This window comes from Periplaneta americana, chromosome 3, assembly GCF_040183065.1.
Source record: "Periplaneta americana isolate PAMFEO1 chromosome 3, P.americana_PAMFEO1_priV1, whole genome shotgun sequence".
Lineage (NCBI taxonomy): Eukaryota > Metazoa > Arthropoda > Insecta > Blattodea > Blattidae > Periplaneta > Periplaneta americana.
The window spans coordinates 67,307,892-67,332,660 of NC_091119.1; the positions used below are offsets into that span (position 1 = coordinate 67,307,892).

Genomic DNA, 24,769 nt, shown 5'->3' on the forward strand with positions numbered 1-24,769 from the left:
AAAGAAAGCATAAAGTAAAATAAATGCTCTCGAATACAAGATTGCTCACATTTTTTTATCATAGTTATACCCGGAGTTATTGGACTGAAATCTGTAGGAACATAATGATATAAATTTTCTTTGAATATTTTCCAGTTTTGCCGAATCAGTACTTGTAATAGAGTTCCAAACTACAGATGCATAGTCGAGTTTCGATCTCACTAATGTATAGTATAGTATTAAAAGACAGTCAGGTGTTGAAAAAGAATAAGTAATTGACCGAATTATTCCTAACATTCTTATTGCATTGTTATAGGTAAATATAATCATTGTGGTTGTAAAAATGTAATTATTGTCAATTAATACACCGAGGTCTCTAATACAATCTTTTATGTTAATTAATCCATTTTTTAGATGATAGTTATATTTTAGTGTAGAGGTTTTCCTTGAAAGTGATATTACGTAAGTTTTGGATTCATTAATTATCATCCCGTTATCAACTGACCAATTGGTAATTGAATTAATGTCATCCTGAAGAAATTGACAGTCAGCAGTACTTTTGATTTTTCGAAAAATTTTAAGATCGTCAGCGAATAACAGATAGTCAGAACATTCTTTTTCAAATGTCGTCAATGAAAATTAGAAATAGAAGAGGTCCTAAAGTTGAGCCCTGGAGCACACCAAAAATAATATTAAATGGATCAGAGAGAGTATTCGAAATTCGTACACTTGATTGTGTATCGTGTAAATAATTTTCAACCCAGTTTACGTAGATTACCGATAGTCCTATATTATCTAATTTAGACAATAGAATAGAGTTATTATTATTATTATTATTATTATTATTGTTATTATAATTATTTCGATTTATTAATTGTAATAATATATTATGTAGTAATGTTTTGCCACTGCTACCGGGTGTTTACTCATCTGCAGTATGAATAAATTTCTACATGCAAATCTGTGTGATAACTCTGAGTAACCTGTTTCAGATCGGGGTAGCCAGTCTTCATGACGATTAACTAACGTGTTGACCTGGGTAACGACGTTGAGAATCCAGCTTTAAGCCAGGGTAACGAATCCTCGTGGCATGTGTATGAGATCTGGAAGCGACTTTGACTTTTGTAAAGTCCGAAACCCCAGGGTCTATTCAATACACTTCTTCTGAAGTCCAAATTTCTGGGTTTAATACTTTCTTTACAGAGAAATTCATTTTGAAATTATTTTTTACTGTTTTATTTAATTTCTTTCATAACTTTTAGTCATTTGGGCCGTATTAACCGGCCACAAAGAATCAGCGGCAGCTGATGAAACCCGTTCCATGACAGCTCACTTCACACGTAAGATGCTATGGACTTAATGCAGCTTCTCGCTATACTCTCTCCTTGTTAGGAACAGGCGTATTGATTTTCATTGAGACTTTTTTCTCTTATAGTTATTCGAAGTTCAGATATGCCACTCTTAATAATTGAACTGAATTAATGATATTTAACATTTTATCAAGGAAAATTAAAATATTATCACATGCTATTAAAGTACATTGTCCATAAGCCGATGCAAATATTTAATTATTTAGTCTAATATGTTAAATACGTAATATGTCACGCATCCACTTAATATTATATCGTAGAGGAAATCAGCATTATAATCCTTGCCCATCTGAAGATATAGGCATAAGCCTTGTATGTATTGTACTTGGATGTGTTTTATGTTGTGACTTGTTAGTGATCAATGCTTCGTTATAATGGGATCCGTAATGACTGGAACGGATGTTTCGAGATATGGCCAGTTTTATTATTTTATCGACTGTAAGATAACAGATTGAACATAATTATGTGTGTGTATTGCACTTTCACCTTGTACTCGTACATCAGGTCATGAGTCTGCAACCCAGCATTGCCAACAAAACGATATGCCGCCATAGTGAAGTACTGATGTCGGGAATCTTCTCCCAGTGCGTTGGATTGGACTTGAAGGACAAACACCTTTTCCTGTGGGACTATGTAAAGGATTTCTAGATTCAGGGGCACCGAAGGAAGTTATAAGTAATGCAGTGAACTGCGTTGACGCAACCAATATTAGAAAACATCGGGCAGGAACTAGAATACCAGTTGGATATTTCAAGAACGGCCGACGACGGTGTCCTGTTGAGATTCATTAATGATTTTATTAGGTTACAATAACTATGTAATATTATGTGTAAGTCTCGTTTAGTTTGTACTCGATGTTAAATAGATACACGCTAATGTAAGTTTGCTTGGCTTATGGACAAGCGTGCTTCGAACAGCAACTGTTTTAAAGTCATAATTGGTTTTTAGGTTGTAATTAAAGCAAATTCGATTTCATAAATATCAGTACTGTTCTATCTACTTCTAAACTTTATTAAGCCTTTTATATATGATCAATTGGTGCGTCAGTATTTGTCAACATTACGTGGCAGTAATAGTTACAACTTTACGAATATTTAATTCTATGGATAAAAGCTAAAGGAAAATTTGTATTTGTATTACTTAATTATTTTCAAATTGAATATTTGAATATTTCATTTAAAGGTGATGAAATATTAAGTGAATGATACGCCAATTATTCGAGGGAAGATGAAAGTACCTCGAGAATATCCCAATTCACCGTATTTCAACACTACAGTTAATAGGCCTATTTGGTCTTGCTGATATTTGGCGGATCCTCTAGCGTGGAAATTCAAATAAAACTTATTTACTTAACTAAATCTGAATACTACTTTTACATATACACTATTCTCGTATTATTTATATTACTAAGTGCATTTTGTAACTTCCGATAATATTGATCGTGGCTAAAGTAGAGTGTACAGTTTAATTGATAGGGAAATCTAAGTAGTACTCGAAAAATTGATCCAGAATATGCTGTTCACCTCAAATATTATTGTTATAACATTAAAATAATAACAATTATTTTCAAAATAAGCGTTAATTGTGGCCCACAGAGAGAGTTATAGCTTGAAGCTGGGGGACCGGATGCTATACAACCCAAGTGACATGTTCGTATTTTATCACTTTTAAGAAGCTTGGAGACTAATGTAGAGTAGATAAATAAGTACATTGAAATATTTAACGGATAATTACATAACTGATTTCTGGTACAATTTCCGTATTCATCTATGAAAGGCCTGCAGAACCCGTAAGTAAGGGAAATACGACGTCAGCCTCACTCCACTTCTATTGGGGATGACTGACTTCTACGTAGAGTTGTTGACATTCTTTGCAAGTGGGAAGGTCTCTCAGTGGCGGCACTGTAACTTTAAAAAAGGATTGTAATAAAGTCACTATATTTATAATGCGTTATGTCGTTTCAAGGTTTTTACGTTTATGCTAGGTTTCCTGTCAGTAGTTTCTTTGAGATTTCTTTGCACCTAGCCTTCTTTAGATTTTCTAAAACTTCCCTCTTATTATCACCTACGGAATTATAACTTTGTAGCATTTAAGTAAGGAACCTTGAAAGTTAATATATATATATATATATATATATATATATATATATATATGTCACTATTCATTTCAATACAAAATGAACACAACGAGTGATATCCTTAATTTAATAGTATATAAATAAATAATCAATATACTAGAGATAGGTTTGGAAGTAAATACCGAAAAGATAAAGTACCATATATGATGATGTGTCGTGACCAGAATATTGCACGAAACGGAAATATAAAAATTGGAAATTTATCCTTTGAAGAGGTGGAAAATTTCAAATACCTTGGAGCAACAGTAATAAATATAAACGATACTCGGGAGGAAATTAAACGCAGAATAAATATGGAAAATGACTGTTATTATTCAGCTGAGAAGCTTCTGTCATCCAGTCTGCTTTCAAAAAAGCTGAAAGTTAGAATTTGTAAAACAGTTATATTACCGGTTGTGCTGTATTGTTGTGAAACTTGGACTCTCACTTTGAGAAAGGAACAGAGGTTAAGGATGTTTGAGAATAAAGTGTTTAGGAAAATGTTTGGGGCTAAGAGGGATGAAGTTATAGGAGAATGAAGAAAGTTACACAACGTAGAACTGCACGCATTGTAGTCTTCATCTGACATAATAGTCAGGAACATTAAATCCAGACGTTTGAGATGGTCAGGACATGTAGCACGTATGGGCGAATCCAGAAATGCATATAGAGTGTTAGTTGGGAGGCCGGAGGGAAAACGATCTTTGGGGAGGCCGAGATGGTAGATGGGAGGATAATATAAATATGGATTTAAGGAAGGTGAGATAAATGTTAAATGTTATATTTTATTTAACGTCGCTCGCAACTGGAGAGGTTATATCAGCGTCGCCGGATGTGCCGGAATTTTGTCCCGCAGGAGTTCTTTTACATGCCAGTAAATCTACTGACATGAGCCTGTCGCATTTAATCACATTTAAATGCCATCGACCTGGCCCGGGATCGAACCCGCAACCTTGGGCATAAAAGGACTGCGCTATACTAACTTGCCAACCAGATCGACAAGGTGGGATATGATGGTAATGACTGGATTACTCTGCTCAGGATAGGGAACGATGGCGGCTTATGTGAGGGCGGCAGTGAATCTCTGGGTTCCTTACAGGCCATAAGGAAGTAAACAATAATATACAGTTCGTAATAATGAACTTAGTCGAAAGTTTGTCTATTCCATAATTCTTAATATGGACTTTGTTTAAATGTCGTTTGATATTGAAATGGCGAGTAGAAATAAATTGGATGGGACACAGTAAACAAACAATTCTTTCTCTTCTTCTACAACAAAATAATCATATTCCCATTTCCTTTGCAAGCAATATTTCTTCACGGGTTTAGATTTTGCCATGTTTCAGTTCTCTTCAAACTGCAGTACGCGTATTGTGCACCTGCCGCCTCTAGGATGAATGTTGATATAGGCGAGTGCAACTGGAACGCCATGGCCACACTGGTAGAAAAGGTGGGATGGGTTAGAAGGGGGTAAGAAGGCAGTCGCTCTGAGGAGCTAGAATTCTGCACGTCTGATCTATGACTATGAGGAATTTCTCTTAAAGATGAAGGGGCATTCCAAGCATTTCACACCTGCTCAACGCTGGACTTCAAATAATGAAGTGAATACGAAAAGTAGAAATGATTATGTGTAATATTTAATTTCTTTCAGTCAAACATTTTCCGTTGATACTCAACGACGGAAACATTTGTAAAATTATTCTTCACATTAAAAAATAACAGAGAGAAAAGTGCGACCACTCTTGAAGTTGGACGCCATTGTGTTTAGTTTGAAATAAAAGTATAAGTTACTTAGATACAGTAGATTCTACTAAAATAATGTATTTCCCAAGAAATTCACTCGCAGGTGTGACCAAAATCGAACCGACAGGAGAAATCGCCGTTTCGGACAGACAGACTCCATGCTGAACATATTTCTGATAATGCTTATAAGTTGTAACATATTTCCGCTAAACAGTCGAAACCTTTCTACTTCGTCAAAATACTGCATCTAACGAGACCGTAATGTTCACAACAGACAGAACGAACGAACGGCATCCGCGTTGAATTCCTATTCGGACAATTCAGGCTTGACTCGCGAGAATATCTATCCTGCTGAAATATACGTAATGTGACAGCGTAATTAATTTATCAACTAAAGAAAACAGTCAAAAACGAGATGTTCATTCGGAGAGAAGATATTAATGATGGTAACACAGTATGAGGAAAATAAAAAAACGAAATGAAAACGTGCAATATGTCAGCTTTCATACCGCAAATCTCTCAATACCTGACCAAAATCGAGTCATGGTCGCGTATATTCAGATCTCAGCCGAACAAATTTTGAAGTTTATTCATTTTCAGGAAATAAATGCCAAGTGAGTACATATTCAGGAGTTCAACCTGTTCTGAAACGTAGGCTATGCTCTCTGAAGTGCTTCTCAAGCATATCTTTCCAGAAAACTTTCTCTTCCCAAATGATATTTGAATATTATACTTTCAAAAACCCTTCCTTTGCTAAAAGCAGTAAAAGGTAAAGGTATCCCCGTAACATGCCATGAAGGCATTTGGGGGGCATGGAGGTAGAGCCCCATGCTTTCCATGACCTCGGTGCTAAAAGGAGGTGGTGTGGTCGGCACCACGCTCTTACCGCCTTTTACCCCCGGGATAGACCCGGTACTCAATTTTATAGGAGCTGAGTGAATCTTGGGGCCGTTCTGAAAGTTTGGCAACGAGAAAAAATCCTGTCACCGCCTGGGATCGAACCCCGGACCTTCCAGTCCGTGGCCAGCTGCTCTACCAACTGAGCTACCCGGCCGCCTTCTAAAAGCAGTACATTATGAAAATTTATTGATGATACTTTATTATGATTGCTATTATCACTATATTATTATTATTATTATTATTATTATTATTATTATTATTATTATTATTATTATTGATGAAATAAGTTGCTATGCTGTGAGTTGATTTCAATAGGCTTAACTATTTAATTTTTATAAAGCAACAAATATTATGCTCAACTAAAAAAGCATGTGTTAAAATTCCCCTGGAAATATTTTTCAGATCGCTGAAGTTTCAATAGACACACTGTTCTCTCTTTTTTGTTTGTTTGTTTGTTTTTTTTTTTTGACAGCAACAAGCATGACCAACAGGAAAGTTCATTTCGCACACATTACCAAATACCCATTTATGTTACTCACACCAGGATGCATTGAAAGCTCGCGTTTCAAGATTATCTTTCTGAAAAATTGTCAATGATGGCGTAGGTCCGTCTTAATTTAAAACTTTCCTTTTTTCAGTATTATTTCCTATCGATAACGATACTGTAACAATGAATTTATTATAATTATCATCATTATTTCTCGCATTTCTTTCGATTTCTATTTTCTCGATACACATAACCACAGTGGACCACACGACAATTCACCACTGTTATTCTCATCCCAACCGACACTTGAGACCGGCATTGACAAAAGACCGGGTTCTGAATGGGAGAAGTGAAGGCTGATGGGTGGGGAATACCTGCTAGGCCACGAGACCATCAGCTTTCCGAGTGCAACCCTAAAACCCGTGGAAACATATGAAATGCAGAAGACAGACCCGGCACGAGCGATCCTGGCCTCAGGAACAAATTTTACTGCAAGACAGGTCTAAATACAACACAAAGTTTTCTATTTCTACAGGGACATCATTTTATTTTTACTAAAATTTTTAATATGAACCTGGCTATACCTTAGGATTAAAGGTTCAGAACCGTAAACACCGTTTGCTACCCCTTCCACGACTGGAGTTCCATGATACTGGCGTAAAATACAAATCACTTTACTAGGTATAGGAGAGAAGAAAAGTAGTTCATCCATTTACATGAACTAGGAAATATTGCGATTTTGAGTTTCATAGTTTTCATTAGGTTTTTGTTTAATCAAAATACAGTATTGTATTAACAATAAGTGTTTTGCTCACGAATTGAGCTATCCATTCGGATGTATTCATTATGCAGTGCATATTATACTGTCTACAGAACATTAGCGTACGATATAGAGAATGAAGTTAAATTGAAAAATAATCATAATATGTTTATTTAAACACATTTTTGAAAATGGTGGCCGTTCATTTCGATACAGGCTTCAATTCTTTTGTGAATATTATCGCAGTATAGACTATTGTACCTAATTCCAATTACCAGTACTAGTAACTTATGTTGAAATAATTCTGTACCTACTCTATAAAAGAGTACGTACATTACGTACTGTAAATTCAATCTTCACTTCTGTCCGATCCGAAAAGATAAAATTACTCAGACATGCTATCTACTGTCTGTCCAAGAAGTTTTGTCGCAGGGTCGTAGAAAGGGGGGAAAATCACGTGACAGTTAATTACTTAACGAGGCCCTTTTATTTAAGTTATTTTAAACAGTTGTATAATATTACGCAAACGTCCAATTCTTAATAGAAATTAATGTTTTCAGAAAAGAGCTAAGACAGCCCAGCCATCAACCTTTACAGAGAAGCGAGCAGAAGCGGGTGGGGGAAACCGGGATGCGACGTAAGCAAATGGACGACAATACCTGTGCGAAAATATGATTCAATATTGAAAGCTCTTTCGTCACTGGAAAACGCAAACATATTTCTGAAACGTACTATACTCACTAACTCAGTACTGCTTACTATGACCGCATACGTGGCCTTGGTTCTATGTGGAGAACGGTTGGAAGTTTACTAATAGAGGGGGTGAAAGTGACGTACATTCAAAAACTCAGGTACAATAAAAATTGAAGTAAAAATAAAATGATGTCCCTGTACAACTCTATATGCTTCATAGAAATAACTAATATAATATGTTATATAAGACTAAAGACCACTCAAATTTTTAGTTTAAGGAAGCAAAGTGACTGAGGCCCGGCCTTACTTGCCTCAGCCAACCAGCCGCCACTGCTGCGGATTGGTAATTAGGCAAACCTGCATTTTACAGACGATGCGAAGTGCAGGTGCTCACTAGTGACCCGCCGCATTCACCAGCCAGTCCGATGAGGCTACGATGCTGACCTCTGTTAATATGATCATTCAATATCCTAAGTCTGTCATTTGATATTAATGTAATATTATTCGCATTTATTTATTATGTTCAATAAAGGAGATTCGAATAGCGATTTGTGATTTAAATGAAATTGATATAATTAAGCGTTTTACATTAACCAATATCACAGAAACATTACCAAACTATCAGCTTCCGTTACATGACTCTACATGGAATATTATCTCCAGAGCCAGAAACCTCAGACCTTCACCTCTAAAGCCCTGCGCGCACACAGCTGCGCTAGTGGAATAAGCGTCGTACCATGTCGGGGCATATACAACGCAGGGTACGGTGTTTATAGCAGAGGCTGTAAAACGACGGGATTGTATAACTTCCAAATCCGCAGGGTATGACTCATCCTGTATGTAACATTCTAAACGTGAAACGCGTCATGTAAAAACTGTCAGAAAGCTAACTTAAATTGCAAACAGCCATTCATTTTTTTAATTATGGTTTATTTAACGACGCTCGTAAGTGCCGAGGTTATGTCAGCGTCGCCGGTGTGCCGGAATTTTGTCCCACAGGATTGTTTTACATGCCAATAAATCTACTGGCATGAGCCTGTCGCATTTAAGCACACTTAAATGCCATCGACCTGGACCGGGATCGAATCCGCAACCTCGAGCACAGAACTCCAGCGCTATACCGACTACGTTATTCAGACCGATAACAGCCATTATCATATTACGTTAAATTCAGCCTTGATTGAAACAAGTTGATGAATGATAAACGTTTTTTAATTGGTTATTTCACGATTCTTTATCAGCTGCTACGTTTATCTAAGGTTTGAATGATAGAATAAGGTTAAAGTTTAAAATAAAAAATTGAAAATAAAGAATTAAGGAAGTTATTAAGTAATAATAATGTATTTCCATAGCTGTATTAATTAGTAAATGTGCAAAAGATAATTGACTTCATAAATTGGTAAAGTACTATATTTTAAATTCAATAAGAATGCACGAATAATACATTTATAGACATCATAATAGCAATGAATCGAAAATAGGTGCATGCGATACAATGATGAAGCTGTAATTGAGGTTGATTATGTAATTAACTTGTGAAGTGTGTTTAAACATGTATGCGCAAGGCTGTATAGATGTTACGCTGCTGACAAGAAAATATTGCAACTACCCTACATATTGAATGTAATGATTCAGCTATTTCAGTTTGTTGACTTTATGTCGACATCTGCTAACCTCATGCGAAATTTACTATTTGAAATAATAAGTTATTATGTAAAAGAAGACCTAAAATTAAATATAAATATTGGATAAATAGAGCAACAGGAACGATTGATGTACACTTGTTTATTGTAGAGTTAAATTTTTTTCAAAAGTAATATGTAAATAGGCCTAAGCTTTAAGATTTTTTTTAATAAACGTGCTTGGTTGAAACTTGCACTAGAACTAGACTTAAGTGCACGTCAAAGCCAACATAAATTGAAATAGATATAAGATAGAAGATGAGGTATTAAATGTATATTTATTGTGTATAATCGCTATTTGTGTGTATGTTAACTGTAATTTATTAAGTTTATGTACTTTTTGTGAACTACGAGTATTATTAATAAATATCAAATATCAAACGTTTGAATAAGATGAAGGTGATAATGCCAGCGAAATGAGTCCAGGGTCCAACGCTGAGAAATTACCCAGCATCCCAGCATTTGCTCTTAATAGATTGAGGGATAACCTCAACCAGGTAGCTTGTCCCAACCATGATTTGAACTCGAATCTGCTCTGAAAAATGTTCAACAATAGTCAAAGAGAGTATCTCCTTTTAACAAATAATGTAATACAATTACCGGTAGTCAATATTTAATACACCACTTGGAGATTACACAGTTTGATGTTACTGTCTTGGAAGAAAGTTAATAATTTATAATGAAGAAGAGGAAAGCCAGATTATTCAACTCTCTAATATTATACAAGTAATGGCAAGTGTGGTCTGTCACCTTTCTAAGTAATGTAGATAAACAACCTTATGTTATAACATATAATAAATCAAGTAACTGCGGTAGCTCAGTGCCAAAGCGTAAGATTAGTGGTGAAGAGATTCCGAGTTCGAGCCCTATTTAACTTCTTTATTGTTCAAAGTGACATCTGCACCTGGTCCGGCAGCATGGAAACTTGGACTGCGAATCTGTCGAAAAAAGAGCGATATCCTGCCGCTGTACTGCACGAAGTTCTCTTCACGCCTGCGCCTGAAGCGAGACTGACAAAGAAGAGACTCGTTCGCAAGGAGAAATAATTGCGGAGCGTGATGCTTTGACTGCTTCGCCACTTCTAGAGCAGCTTCATGTGACCCATGCGTTCATTAACGTGAGTCTTAATATTACTGTGAATAAATAACTTCACGGCACTAAAGCTATTGAAGAGTTAGAGCCTTCTGTTATTTTATTTTATACTAGAGAGACCAAGGCGGAAGTTCCGTCCTGGTACGTGGGGTCAACACAACTCTGATCTCCACGAGACAAAACAGAATATCACATTAACAGTGTATAAACATCTGTACGCGTTGACAAGATCCGATTCCAGGACTGTAGCTTCCCGCCAAGTTAAAACTACGTGCTTCAAACTTCCCTAAGTTAATATTTTGTTATCGACTAAAATTTAATGTGAAGTAAGATAAGTCACACGATTCTTGATATTCTGCTGTATACATAATGAATGTCTGTGGTTTGATCTCCATAATTCAGAATATTCGGTATTCATTTTGCGCTATTTCCAAAGCCTGTGATACAGCGAATAAAGTCTCTCAGTAAGGTTTCCTTCGGAATAAAAGCAATGCTGGGGCTACCCTGTCGTAGATTCAGTCAGTAAAGAATCTTTTCCCTGATGCTGAACTACTAGCAAAACTTTCCGGCAAATCCTCGGCCACGTTTAAATTTGAGGGATAGCATAATGATCCTATCATAAGTGGCATAAATGCCCATAAACGTTTCGCACCTTCACCAAAAATCCTTACCATACCAATCAGCAATATAATTTGGTTGTGGCGTTCATAATCATTGCATTTTAAACATCAGATTACTTTATTTGAATATCTTCGAGCTCATGTGGAACTATTCCAACCACCCTCCAGTATCTCACCGTATCCGTGCTAAGAATACTATAATTATTTTATTAAACACATAGCCTACTAAACGTTAAACATTTATGTACCAGAGCATTTACACGTATCTACAAATTTAACTTCTTCAATATTTAGTTTAATAGACTATTTGGCTAGCATGCTAATAGTAAATGTCAGCTGTATCTATCGAACTTGTCATTATACGAAATATTAAGGGATGGTGCCATCACAATGCACAAATTCGATTTCGAGATTTATAAGGAGATATAGCTTTTAAGCATATTCATGTCCAAAAGATTTTTATGTCTATGACGTCTTTCTCTGTTTCCTGTGTAAAGCTATAGTGGATGGAATTAGTTCACATTCAGTATCTGAAGTCAGTTAAATTGGGACTGATGCACATAAAATATAACTTTCGGCACAAAATATTAAGTCTTTGTATGAAAATCTCAATGACCATTTATTTTAGAACTAGTACAAGGTTTTATTTTTAAGTATAATGAACTAATATGAAACATTGAATTGTTTATGGAAATTAATGTAATATCCAAGTTTACTTTTTATTTTCGTTGCGATGTTATCTAAGTGATGACTTTTTGTAACTAACAATCAAACCTGAAGCGTTTCTATAAATCACCAGTCTTTTAGGAATACGCGTTTTTACTCCCTGACAGAATATGTTTCAAATGTAGGTATTAATAATAGTCATAGTAGTATCTGCTCCTAACGAAAGTGCTCCTGAGGAGATAATTTAAGGTATATTTATTTTGTTGAGTTACCTAATCGTAACTTGTAATTATTTCTAAGAAAAGTGTAGTATTTTTGTTCTCTTGTTTTAATGAAATCCGTTAATTAGTATTTTCGCTTCTTTTACCCTTGTTATATTTTGTGAAGTTTAAACACTAAGTTGAAAACTATTCCTGATATTATTTTATCTCAATGTAAACATGAATAAAGTTTAACAAGGTAGAAGGATTTCCGCGATAGTCCTTTTAGAGACGAATCCTGAGCATAGTGTAAATGGAAAAGTTCTGTACCATATCACTCCTTTTGAGTTTAAATTTCTCAGAAATAATTATTTTTTAGAGTGACGACTTTTCGATTGTTATTTTAGTATCGAAAAGTCATTGATTTCCGCATTTATAAATTAGCATGCTTAAAAGTAAAGTTCCATGCCTAAAAGAACTTTCAAGCACGCTAATTAGAAATACTGAAAACACAAATCGAAATATTTATTTATTATAAATATAGGACACAGTTATTTAAATTGGGAATTGCAATATTTGGAGATTAGATTCATACATTATTCGCTTCCGATTCACTCATTTTCCTAATTATATTTTATCATTTTCGTTGTAATAATTGTATATTTCAAATTGCATTACACGCAGAAAACAACTTCCTAACAACCAGCAAAATAAACAACATAGCCTATTACATATCCGAAGGCCGTGGTGTTACATGAATGACAAAACTTACGCAGCACTACCCAAAAACAGAGATGATCTTGTGGCGAAGATTAGGGTAGCAAGTGAAAATATCACACCCTTCATGTTGTCGAGGGTGCAAGAAAGCGTTGTCAGACGTATAGTGCTTTGTGCAGTACAACAGGGTGGTTATTTTGAACATGAATATTATGTAAATAAAATGTTACACAATAACGAAATATTGCATTGTTCATTTACGTCTTTTCTTATGTCAGCACTCGAAGCTTTCGCCTTTAGGCTACATCGTCCCGCTACATACTTGACGCAGTGAAGTTGCCGACACTCCAAGGGTTTAGAATTTAGATTATGTCTGCTTTTCCACAGCACCTATTACTTTAGGCAACCCAACCTACTGAGCTGTATGCACCAGTGCAGTTGCGAGCAAGCTTTGGTAGCGTACGCACGCGATTTACTGTCTGAGTAGTGAGTGTTTCAGTTTCATAAGTGACATATTAGATTTCAGTGACTTTTGTGAGAGTTATAAACTGTGATTATTTTTGTTAAGTGTTCCTGCACAAGTTTGCGTCTAAATACGTTTGACTAAGTCTCCTGATATTTATTTGATAAGAATTATGATGATAGAAAGGAAACAAACGCTTGTGATATCCTTCACCGAGCAAGATATTTCTCGACCAGAACCATATTTACTTCACGAATGGATTTATGAAGATCTCCGACTAATGGAAGAACAACTAGAGATGATTCAACTGGATGGAGTGACACGGCAAGTCTTCATTAAATGTACTTCCACTAACATTGTTGAAGAAATACTAGAAAGAACCAAAGGTGAGTTGTCGTTCACATTTTCTAATGGACAGAGAACCAAAGTGAAAATAGAGAAAGCAGGACGCGGCATTAAATCTGTCAAAATTTATAACCTTCCTCCGGAACTTTCTAATGCTAATATAAGTACTGTTCTTGAAAAATACGGCACGGTTTATTTAGTTACTGATGATTCATGGGGACAGGCTTTTAGATGTAAGATTAAGAATGGAGTGCGCACAGTTAAAATGGGTCTGAAAACGCATATCCCTTCATATATTGATGTTTGTGGATTTAAAGCCTTAGTAAGTTATGAAAATCAACCTACTACTTGTTCATACTGCCATCAAACTGGCCATTTGCGAAATAATTGTCCTAATAAAAAAGACCTCGCGAATATGATTTCTCGTAATAAAAGTGATCAACCTGCTTGGTCTAAGTTGGTAGCTGGGACGCTGCCGGCGAGACGATCTGTGCTTCAGATGGATGTAAATAACCACGACCCTGCAGAAAGAGAGCATAATATTTCTCAACAACTGGAAGTGGATGTTAGCAAAAATAATATATCCAGCAATACGACGGAAACTAAAGCTACCGCTTCGACGTCATCAGTAAACAAAGAAGACGTATCTAAAGTTATGGATTTATCAGTTAACAGTTCAACCATAACAACAGAGACAACGTCAGACAAGATACCCGAGGATGGTACTCCCCCACATCCTAACACCGCTTCAGCGCAGAATATTCCTTCTACGCACGATGTCAATGTCAAGGCCAGTACACAAACTGCCTCACAACAAGACACGAAAGAAAGTATGCCTGTCGATCGTGTGAATGACCTTCCTTTTTCTACGGTGAGTCAAGAACACGGAACAGATGATTCTTATGATGCAATGTTTCCGGATACGCTGATGGAGAGTGAAACGACTGATTTAATAATTCGACCGTATTTAAAGAGGCAGGTTAATTCAAGAGATCCTCGTCTTGCTAAAAGGAAACAAACCGTAACTTCCAAAGTCGAAGGGTAATAATATCATAATTAGTTGTATTATTATAAAATGCACTTTTGCCTGTGCATTTTATTTTTGATGGTACTCCCTTTAAATGTAGTGGCAACTCTCAATGTTAATCTTCTTCGCAGTAGATCTAAGCAACAGCAATTAACAAGATTTATTAATGACAATGATATCGATATTTTTTTGTTACAAGAAATAAATATAGATAATATGCATTTTCTAGGTCCTCGGTTTCATGCGATATGCAACCCTGGGGAAAATCAAAGAGGTACTGCCATTGTGTATCGTTCCAGTATTGAAATTAAACAATTCGAAATCCATCCAAGCGGCAGAATAACGACGCTGCTAACAAATGATAATACGCTATATGTAAATGTTTACCTCCCGTCTGGCTCGAATAAAAGAGCAGAAAGAGAACACTTTATTACACATGAATTCCTTATTATGTAAGACATAATTTTGATTATCTATTTTTTGGTGGAGATTTTAATTGTGTGCTCCATGCAAAAGACCAAACTGGAGAATATAATCCATCGTTAGCCTTAGACCGCATGATCCTTCAACTCGGTTTATATGATGTGTGGGAAAAACTGCATGGCAACAACATTCGGTTTACGTATCATCACCTGAATGCAGCTTCTCGTATCGACAGAATTTACGTGAACGCAGCTTCAACAGATAAACTTAAAACGGTCAGTACGATTCCAGTTTCCTTTACTGACCATGATTGCGTAATGTTGAAAGTGGAAAAACTTCATCATGTACCACAGATCGGGAAAAGTTATTGGAAACTGAACTCTCAGTTATTACGTGATGACAAAATTACCGAAGATTTTAAATTTTTTTTTGGGAGGCAGTGACTGATAGAGTGAGACGGTCTTCATCCAACATTTTTCATAAATGGACCTACATTGTTAAACCAGCTATTCAGCCGTTTTTTAAATCCCAAGGCATACAAAGGGCGCGTACTGCACGTAACAAGCTGCGCTATCATTATCAACTCCTGCAGAACATCTATCAACAACAATGTGACGGTAAAGATGTTTTCAAACACATGCAAGCTGCTAAGAGGAGACTCAACTTACTTCAAGAGCGTGTATTGCAAGGTTCCTTAACACGAAGCACAAATAGTTCTATCATTGCTGAAGAAAAAGCCGCGCTTTTTCATATTGCTACAGAAAAAAATAAAGGTCAAACAAAGTTTATTCATCAGTTAAAAACACCAGATAACCAAAATATCACAGGTACCCCCTTAATATTGGAAAAAGCTTTCAAATATTTTCAAGCAAGATTTCGCCATAGAGTACACTCTGAGCAAGATCAACATAACGTACTTCAATATTTGCAACGAGCCATTTCACTTGATGATCAACAATTATTAGAACAACCCATTACTGAAGAGGAAATTAGAAGAGCGATAATTTCTGCAAGTTCCAAATCAGCTCCAGGTCCAGATGGAATTACCTATACTTTTTATAAGGCTTATTGGGACTTCGTAAAAGAGCAACTCCAAGTGTTTAATGAAGTATTTAAGTGTCAAGTAGACTGTACGAGTTTTACGGAGGGCATTGTAATTCTTATTCCAAAAAATCAATGTACCGGAATGATTAAAGACTATAGACCGATTACACTTCTAAATACCGATTATAAAATTCTAATGAAGATTTTGGCAAATAGATTAAAAACTCTGCTTCCTTAAATTATAGATATAGGGCAAACGTGAGCAGTGCCAGGAAGAAAGATCACCAATATTCTCTCTACTATTAGGGATTTGTTATTGAAAAAAGGAGATAATATTGCTGGGTTATTGAACATAGATCTTGAGCAAGCCTTTGATAATATCAATCATTCCTATTTGTTTGCAGTGTTACATAAATTGAATATCCCTATAAAACTTATCAATACCTTCAAACAATTATATCAGAATGCATTTTCACGTGTACAAATAAACAGGTATTTTACTAAACCAATCGCCATACAAAGATCCGTTCGTCAGGGCTGTCCAATGTCAATGATATTATTTACATGTGCATTAGAACCACTGCTGAGGATGCTGACCCTTTCCTTGTGCAATAACAGACAGATAGTGACTGTACCCCCGGTTTATTCCTATGCCGACGATGTGATTATTTTATGCAAAGAAACAACAGATCCTACTCGTATTCAAGAAGTTCTACAAGTATTCGGGAATGCGTCAAACTCTGTCATTAATTTTACGAAAAATACGTTCATGGCCCTAACTCCAAGAGGACAAACGATATCATCTCGATTTACTAATGTGAATAAAATGAAAATTTTAGAGATACTATTTACACCCAATATCATGGATGTTATTGAGACAAATTGGAAAGATATTGTTAACAAAATCAGATATGGAATCCAAAGACACCTCAGTCGAAATTTGAATGTTATTCAAAAAGTGTGGCATATAAACACGTTTATTTTATCCAAAATATGGTACCTTGCCCAAGTTCTTCCGATACCCATTAATACAGCTCAACAAATTGAAAAGATTTTAGGATTCTATTTGTGGAAAAGTTTCGTATTTCGCATCGCACGGCCTCAATGCAGATTGTCGACCAAGGAAGGAGGTTTACAATTAATTAATGTAAAAACTAAATGTGATGCTCTATTTATAAAAGAGATAATACGCACTGATCACAATATAGACACTCCAGTGCGCATATCGAACTATGTTGCTTCGGTGCATGCATCCAGTATGACTAGGTCTTTGACAAAACTCACCACTGACGCCAACAAATTTGCAGCAGAACAAATAACAACTAAACTGATCTACAGCTACTTCCAAGACCAAGTGAGGTGTTTACCGAGTGTACAATGTAAATTTCCTAATAAGAACTGGAAGAAGATTTGGTCATATTTTAAAATACCACACATACCATCAAGTTGGAAATGGGAGACATATGCGCTAATTAATGGGATAATTATGACGGAAGAGAGAAAATACATGTACCACATTGTCCCAACTCCACAGTGTAATAAATGCGGGACTATTGATACAATTAGCCACAGACTAACAAGATGTTCAGATCTTACAAGGGGTATTTGGCTATGGGTTCAGCAACAGCTAAATAATGTGCATAAGGCAACGAACTCGAACACAAATCTGCGGATCGTTTTTGACCTGGACGTACCACAGACTCCTCATTATTTTAGTATATTGTGGCTTGCCATGGGATTTATTTATTATATGTTGAAAAACAAAACAAAAATTTTACCTGTCTTTATTAAAGAACTCAGAAGGGTATATCTACAAACTGATGTACATGTTAGGGAAAAACTTCAAACGTTAGACTTCCTTACGGAAGAATAGTTACTTCCTTTAATAATGTGAGTGTGTTCTTTGTCACGTGATAATTCGCAGTGCACCTGTGAAGTTTAGAAATCACGTGTCTTATAGCGGGCATGCAGGCATCGTGATGCCTGAGATAAGTTACAGTTATACGTTAAAGCTTGTTGGAATAACCCTTTAGTTTGTTGTAAGAATTAAATTCAGAATTTCTAATCTAATTGTTGAAAATGCTGTTTAAAATCCTAATCATTAGTGAGGTCAGTTTACTTTGAATGTTTGTTTAGTTTCACAGATTTTCTGGATTAACGTTTAAATATGGGCAACTTACAAAGTATTAGCTTAGTGGAAAAAAAAAGGCCTTTAAACTGTGTTGTGTGATGATTGAAAGATATGAATTATTTGATTTATCTTTCGCGTGATGGGGACTGAAACACCTCACCACGTAATTTCTGATAGCACAGTCAAAAAAAAAAAGTGCTGTGAACGTGGAAAGCAAGATTTGCTTGACACATTAAACTGTATATTCATTCTGTACGTACACTAACGTTTTAACATTTCACAACTTCAGTGATTGAAGACTGAAAACAAAATGAAAATCAGATAGGTCTACTATGAATGTAGGTTTAAGATTTAAACATTGGTCCAGTGTTTCAATTTTTTTCCTCCAAATTAACTGGAATCATCTGAAATGTGATATTTGTGATTATGAGGGCAACTGTATAATTTAAAATGTTCACTATATTTTTAAACACTTTGAAACCGTAAATTTGTATACAAAGAGAAATTTATTGATTATATTAATCAATTTACATCTCATTTATGGTATCTCTACATTTAAACCTTCGATTATGTCTCAAATTACAAACTCTTTCCACAATTTTATTCGTTAGAATTTTCGTTATTGTAATGCAGTCATTTCTAAGTACATGCTTTGTGACGTCATAGGGGGCTTCTGTTGTTCTCCGTAGCAATCCAGGTAGTCACTTCGGAGCAAACCACAACGCTGACCATGGTGAAGCAGTGACGTATGGCAAACCAGTGTTTACAGTAATAATATCGTAGTGTATTAGCGATGAGGTAGGTACATGCCATTCGTTCATTCACTCATAGCATTCTGCTCAAGAGTAGGTCTTTCACTGCAAATCTAGCATTCTTCAATTTTTCCTATTTTCCGCCACAGAATTTCTTATTCTCGTATATGATCTATATACTTAATGTTGTCTATCATGTGATCTTTTATTCTGCTCCGAATTTTTCTCCCGTTCACCATTCCTTCCAGTGTATCCTTTATTAAACAGTAGGCAGTTTCTTCTTATTGATCAGTTTCAGCATTATTCCTTCTTCACCCACTCTTTGCAGCACAGCTTCGTTTCTTATTCTGTCCATTTCACACGCTCCATATTTCTCTATATCTACGTTTCAAGTGCTTCTTATGTCACTAAAAAATCGAAGAATTTGTTACTTAAATCAACTCTACACAATGAGACAAAATTGACAACGAAACAAGGCATCTACAAAAACAGGAAATTGCAACATTTTAAAATCTCACAAAAAAGGAGGCGTAGCTGTGGTGGATTAACTGAAGAGCCAGTGCAGTACCGTACTGAGTGTCAAACTGCAGATGGCATTTGACCACATTTTTTTGTTCGCTGAATATCGGTGGTATCACCAGCGAGGCCGCCACCACCACCACCACCACCACCACCACCACCACCACCACCACCACCACCACCACCACCACCACCACCATCCATCCATGAAGTAAGATTATGCAAGTACTGCAAATTCCATCATGTTAATTGAATCTTTCGTTAAACTAAATTTGAAAATCGGAGGTGTGATCAGGCGTAGGTTCGATTACCGCTTGCGTTTATTATCTAATTGCTATTTTTCAGAGGTTTATATCAAATTTAAGACGAATGTCAAGTAATAAAATGACGAATCTCGGACCTCACCTCTCCAAATATCATCTCGCTGTCACCTTTTACATTGAAGTGTTATAAATAATATTTCAAATCCTCAACAAAATGTGTCGTTTACTTTCTGTAACAATTGAATAGTAACAGCTTCTTGAAAATATTTATTATAAGGAATCATCTGTGTATCGAAGCGCCAGCTGAATGCTTTGTTGGCTAGTCAGTTTACCCCAGAAGGGTACATAATTATGACATATTATATTTTATCAAGAATTAATAGATCCTTACTTGAAATTAAAACACACAATGGCTATCCACTGTGAGACACTTCAGACGATTTAGTCATGCAAAACAATCTGTGACATTTCATGTTATTCCTATGCATCCACCACTTTTTGGGAGTGTCTTGCAGTGTACAGTAAGTATTGTTTAAGTGACCAGTTTACTTTAATTCCGGCTATTTTCTTATGTACAGCCCATCTGCGCGTCTTTTGTTGAACTAGATTTCCCTTCGTGCATAAAACGCTAAACAGTTGCCTAGTCCAGAAGGTTAGGGAACGGATACCAAAACAAATACAAGCGTTGACTCGAGTGTTCTAGTGGTTGCAACGTCAAGTACAACTAGTAATAGGGTTATGAACCCGCTCCGTTTACTTCATTCCTGTTTTCTTAGTAATTAGGACAACAGCGGTATTTACGAATGAGAAATACACTGACATAGTTCTCCTTTGTGATGAAACACGGCAAAATGCGCTGCAGCTCGTAGGTTTTACCGGCTGTGGCTTGAAAGTGATGTTAATGAATAGTAATAATAATAATAATAATAATAATAATAATAATAGTAATAATAATAATGAATGCCTCCTGAAGAAGATACAAGAAAAGCTAATAGCCGGTGGGAAAAAGTACGTCCTATTCATTGACTACACGAAAGCTTTTGACACGGTTAACAGAAGGAAACTCATGTTGAAACTGGAAAACCTCATCGGACAATCTGACGTGACGAGACTAGTGTCGAACATCCTAGCGCATAAGTCTCCAAAAGCCTACTCGCGAGTAAGCCCCTGAACGGACCCGGAGCCAGTACGTAATGAGCGCTTTCCGCCTCACCCATCTCCACCTGTACTGTACTCAATATTTATGCGCAAACGAAGAGCAGAGGCGGACTGCCATTATCATTGTGTTGGTCGGAGTGTTCCACCGTTTCACAATGTCTTCTTATCATGGACGTAATACATTCAAGGATGAATAGGAAGAGACATTTTTTTGTGTTAGTGGGGAGAATGTGAAATGCTTAATTTGTTCGAAAATTCTTAAGGATGTGTTAAAATTCAACATGCGACGACAATACTCGACTCTTCACAAAGAATATCATAGAATTACAGGCATGTTGGACATGTGAAAATATTTTATTTTGGGGCTATCTGTATAATTGCTGGTTATACAAAATAATCAGTATATTACAATACGTTTACACTCAGTTTCGCTTGACAAATGGGCTATATAGTTTTTCGTTTAATTTTAGGTGAAATGCGTAGGCCTACAAATATTTTGATAAATATAAAACAAGAACATACAAACAAATCACACACGTGTCCTCAGTCTTAAACAAAAAAGCTTCTTGCTAGCTATGTTCTAACTTGGAATATTGGGAAATCAATGAAGCCCTTTACACAAGCATCATTTGTAAAATCGTGCATACAGGACGTTACTAAAATACTGTGTCCAGAACAAAGTCAAAGTTTAAGAAAATTAATTTGTTTCCAATTACAGTTCAGAGAAGGAATTTCAAGATTGTAAATGTAATTTAATCTGAAGTCGAAACCACAATTAACCAGTTTGTAGCTTACTAATTTGCATTGGACGAAAGCACAGATAGAAATGACAAAGCTCACCTAGCCATTTTCATCCGAGGAGTTAATGAACATTTTACTATGTCTCAATGTCTTCTAGATGTAATTACAAAATACAACTGGAGAAGATCTTTTCCAGGCACTAAAGGCACCATAGAATAGAAGAGGTTGAATTTACAATGGCTTGTGTCAATAGGAGGGCTCCAGCTTCATAGTATGTCAAAATAATATACAAACGTATGATATTTCTTATTCTTTTGATGTTATTATTTGTAAACATGAGCAGACCGTTGCCGCGAGCCCCCGCTGATCGCTCCCATCTATTGAAGTACGAGTCTCTGCCTTACAGCACACTGTGTTCGGCGGGCAGCATCGAGAGCACGAATGACGATATGCTTTTTGGAGACCTCTGTCCTAGCGGATAACCAAGTTCAGATCCACGATGGAATCACCCAATCGGAGTGGATCAGCCAAACAATTGGAGTGCTCCAAGGGGACCCTCTGAGTCTGAGTTGCTCAATAGTGAACACATCGCTGGTGCCGTTCAGTGAAGTGTAGTGTTGTGAGAGTTTAAGTACAGCTGTCAAAAAAAAAAAAGTGGCTGCACTCGTGAACAGCGAATATTTTCAAAGTCCACTTCGGGTCGCGGCGATGTTACACGATGCATGTGCTTGTACAAGCAGTTCCGGAACTATGGAAGTGTTCCATATTTGCTCCTCGCAGACCAGCGGTAGAGTGCTTGTTTAATGATTCAAAGGTTGTGGGTTCGCGCCTTCTTCAAGTTTTCATTTTATTTTTTAATCGTTCTTTAGCGATGTAAATGATATTCAAATTATCATTTACATCCAGTTATCGTTCTTGATGGATATCACGTTATTTATATTTTGTTATCGTTCTTTAGGGATATGAATAAAATTCAAGTCATCATTTGTATTCTGTTATCGTTTTATAACGATATGAATAATAATAATAATTATTATTATTGTATCTCCAGTGGGGGTTAGCCCTATTTTACATATGTATGTTAGGGCTATAGTTTTATACACAAAAAAGATAAGCATAAAGAGAAATGGAAAAGAAAATTAAATTAGCTTACGCGATGTAAACAAAACATAAACAATCCGTAAATTAGGCATTGCGATTGCAAAACAAATATCAGTTATCAATTTGAAACATACAAAAACATTAACAACACACATACGTAACACTTCTATAACACAAATATGCAGCTTTCCATACCACACATCATAAATTAATACACAATAGTCACACAAACACAATCAAACTATAATTACGACATTGCGACGACATCAAGCATCCCATAACTGACTCACATACATAACAAATCAAGCATCCGTTGCAACATATACACTTCAACATAGTAACCACACTTTTAAAAGTTACAAATTTGGCTCCAAGAAGAATAAATAGGACACTGTTACTAATTATTATTCTTCTACAATTTCTTAAATACATCTGTAATAAATCTGTGAAATTCCGACATGAATAATATTCACGTTTTTTATATTGTTATCGTTCTTTAGCGATATAAATAATATTCAAGTTATCATTTACCCTATATTCTGTTTTCCTTCATTAGCATTATAAAATAATATTCAAGTTATTTATATTGTTATTGTTCTTTCGCAATATAAATAATCTGTATTTTATGTAGGTAATTATTATAACACAAATAAACATCTTTCTTTGTAAAATAGGTTACTTTATTTAGATAATTAAACACGTATTATATAATATCTTATATTAATTAAACAAACCGATATTTATCATTTATATTGTGTTATCGTTCTTTAGTGATACTGTATAATTAATATTCAAGTTATTTATATTGTAATCGTTCTTTAGCGATATAAATAACATAAATTTAATATTAGGTTTGGAAAAATCCAGTTGCATAATACTGCTATTAGTTTTTCTTTTTGTATCATTACATTATACTATCTTGAACCACAATAAAATGAAAAGGAGTAACGAGGAATTGAACCTGAGACGTTGACATCTAAATTCCGACGTTCGTCCGCTGAGCGACGAGGGCAAAAGTGTGGAAAGATTTTCGGAAAAATTGGCCCAATCACACTCTAAGATTTTCTGATGATTCGTAGAAGCTAGTCCAGGATGCGGGGGGGCAAAGGCTAATTGAGATTTCCCGATCTCTGATAGGGTCAAACATCCTGATAGAATTAATATTTAACCCTTACCGTGACTTTCGGTGAAGTCCGGAGGGCCCAATTAGTCAAATCCACTCTCCTCATCTCCACGCTTGGGCCCCCTGGAATTTAATAAGATGCGAAGGAGATAGTGGTGTGCGGAAAGCAACGGGATGTTACCGCATTTAGGCCTATCCTTCCCAAGAAAAACTGCAAACATGAACAAAGGAAGCTTTAAATAGAAGAAGAAGCATCTTCTGCGGACCTCTGGAAAAAGAACTAAGGAGTGGAGTGTGGAGTGTGGCATTGTATGGGGAAGGAACATGGACATTACGACGAAATGAAGAGAAACGAATTGAAGCATTTGAAATGTGGATGTAGAGAAGAACGGTGCGTGTGAAGTGGACAGATAGAATAAGAAATAAAATTGTGTTTGAAAAAGTGAGTGAAGAAAGAATGGTGCTGAAACTGATTAGAAAGATAAAAAGTAACTGGTTGGGTCTCTGGTTGAAAAGAATAATAGACGACATTAGGATATGTGGATCATATGCGGAGACTAAGAGGAAGGCAGAAAATAGGAAAGATTGGAGATTGCTGGGTTTGCAATGAAAGACCTGCCCATGGACAGAACACTTATGTATGTATGTTCAGAA

General features: G+C 35.9%; 1 long non-coding RNA gene across 1 annotated transcript in view; it reads right to left on the reverse strand.

Moving 5' to 3' along the window:
- Positions 1-3,250, reverse strand: part of LOC138696130 (uncharacterized) — a 16,680-nt gene extending 13,430 nt beyond the window's left edge. Inside the window, exon 1 of the long non-coding RNA XR_011331248.1 lies at positions 3,084-3,250. This is a non-coding gene — a long non-coding RNA (uncharacterized lncRNA). The remainder of the gene's footprint in view (positions 1-3,083) is intronic.
- Positions 3,251-24,769: the final 21,519 nt, after the last annotated feature.